Here is a 2,879-nt window from a genome sequence, read left to right as displayed (position 1 = left end):
AAGAACGACTCCCGGAACAATACGATGAAACTGGCCCACCAAAGAGCGCACAGTTGCCACATTCAGGAAGTTAGGGGCTTGGGTAGCCATCATCTCAATGGCTGGATTCAAGGAACACAGTACCTCTGATCCTACCTGAGCCACCCCAACCTACTTCTCAACACCCACAGTTTGGAAGAGACACTGAGGTCTCTACCACAGCTGCCTTGAGGGGAAACAACATCCACAAGACCATGCTTGCCAGGAAAAAATAACAGAAGCAACAGAAGTGTGCCCTCTTCCTCATAGTGTCCATGCTGGGCACCTCAGGTCACATGGTAACTTGGTGGCCTATGGTCAATGTTCAATCTCTTTTAAGGTCCATTAGCAAGCCAGAAGGTCATTATCAAGGGAATGGTTTCCTGGAGAGGAGGCAGAGCTTTGCTCAAAAGCCTGAAGGCCTGCATTAGTGTTTGTCTATAGGGCCCTGCCACAGACACTGCCAAAGCCACTAGATGAGCTGGATTGTATGTTTATCTTTTTCTTATTGGTTTTAGATATTCTGTGTATATTCTGGAAATTCAGCCTATGTCAGGTATATAGCGTTGATATTATCTTCTACCAGGTTGTGGATTATCTATTCATGTTAATTGTATCCCTTTTAATGAACAGAAGTTATTTTTAAAGTAGTTGAATTTATCAGGCTTTATCTTTGTCTCTTGTTTTAAAAGTCTTTCCTTTTTTGTCACTCCACTCCCACCCAACACCCACTCCCTCCAGAGCTGTCATAGAGATATTCTCCAATAGGTTCTTCTTGAAATTGTAAGCTTTCACCTTTAACATTTCAGTCTTTAATCTTTCTAGAGTTGATTTTTGTGTATAGTATGAGTAGTAATCTTTTCTCTTTTTTTTTTTTTTTTGCTATAAAACAGCCAATTTTCCCAGCACTTTTTATTGAATGCCCCATTTTTCACCACTGTTCTGAAATATACCTTCCTATTATATCTTTTCATATGTGGATGGATCTGTTTCTGGACTCTCCATTCTGTTGCATTGACCTGTTCACCTGCTCCAATGCCACACTGTCTAAAAACTATACACTGTACAATAAGTCTTACAGGAGGGTCCGTTCCCCAACATATTGCTCTTCAGGAATGCATTGGCAATTCTTGGCTCTTTGCTTCTCAATTTTAATTTTATAGTACGTTTTTCAAGGTTCACAAAAACTTCTTTAAGGATTTTTACCAGAATTTTATTGAATCTATTGATCAATTTGGGGACAAATTACTTCTTAATGCTATTGAGTATTCCTATCATTGAAAATGATATGATTCTCCATTTTTTAAATGTCTTTCAATAAAGTTTTATGATTCTCTCCATGAAGGTTCCACATATCTTTGGTGCAATTTATTCCTAGATACCTTTTATTTTGCTAACTATCCTATATAATAAAAGCCCAGTGACCATTACGGCATAACAATCAGATAACCAGTGACCAGACCACCAGACCAACAGCACTGACCCAGACCTTGCTGTCAGTGCCCTGACAGCCCCAAATCCCATTCACCCACACCCCTGACCCTGACAGGAAGGAGGAGGGAGCTGGATTCCTGCACCCCAGACCCTGACAGCAGGGAGGCGGGAGCCCCATTCCTCACAGAATCAGCCTTGGTGAACTTGCTGTTGGCGCCCTGACAGCCCCAAATCCCATTCACCCGCACCCCAGACCCTGACAGCAGGGAGGAGGGAGCCCCATTCCTCGCAGAATCATCCATTGTTCTTTATAACCCATACTTGTGCCTTAAATATAACTGTCATATAAACGTTGAAGTCTGCACATCGATTAAGAGTGTCAAATATTTATTTAAATACATCTATCAAGGGCATGATTGTAGAAATATTTAAATTTCTAAAAGATATTATCAATCATGATGAAGTACAAAACTTCATTGACTCCAGGTATGTGAGACCTCCTGAGGCTGTTTGGAGACTTTTTGCAATGTGAATGCATGACCAATCTCATGCAATCACAAGATTAGCTATTCATTTGCCAAATGATCAAAATTTGTATTTTCATACCAATGATTTTGCTGAAGTAATAGATAGGGCTAAAAGGCATAACTCTACCTTTGATGGCTTGGTTCTTATTGAATAGAAAAGATTCCGACACACGTAATTATTATTATTGGGAGATTCCACTGCATTATGTGTTTAATAATTCTTTGTGGAGAAAACGCCAAAAAGACAGGAATAAAGTATTAGGTAGATTGTTCACTGTGAGCTTTAGAGAACCAGAACAATATTACCTTAGACTTTTGCTTCTGCATGTAAAAGGTGCGATAAGTTTTGCTGATCTGCAAACTGTAGGAGGTGTAATTTATGATACATTTTGTGCACCAGGCCTCTAGTAGCAAAATAAACTCCTTCAGGGGGGAGTAAGACAATAATAAAGGTAACACACATTAATGAAACAGAAAACAAAGATATCATAGAAATACAAAAGAGGCAAAAATTGTATTTTGGAAAAATGAATAAAATTGACAAACCTCTGGGAAGAGTGATCAAAAGGGAGAGATGGCACAAATAGGTATTATTTTGAATGAAAAAGAGAGCATCAGCACAGATGATGTGAAATTTGAAAGAAAATGCAAGAATATAATGAACAACATTTTGCCTACAATTTTTTTAGCCAGAATGGACACATTTCTTGAAAAACACAGATTCTATGAAATTAACTTAGTAGTTTAACATCTTCTCTGAAGGAAAATAAAATGCCAGATGGCTTCACTAGCAAGTTCTATTGAACATTCAAGTAGAAGATTACTACTTTTTTTTTAATTAAATCTTTATTGTTCAGATTATTACATTTGTTCCTCTTTTTTTCCCCCCATAACTCCCCT

This window comes from Myotis brandtii, unplaced genomic scaffold (genome assembly GCF_000412655.1).
Source record: "Myotis brandtii unplaced genomic scaffold, ASM41265v1 scaffold581, whole genome shotgun sequence".
Classification (NCBI taxonomy): domain Eukaryota; kingdom Metazoa; phylum Chordata; class Mammalia; order Chiroptera; family Vespertilionidae; genus Myotis; species Myotis brandtii.
The sequence above is the reverse complement of the archived record's forward strand: the minus strand, read 5'-3'. Positions refer to the sequence as shown.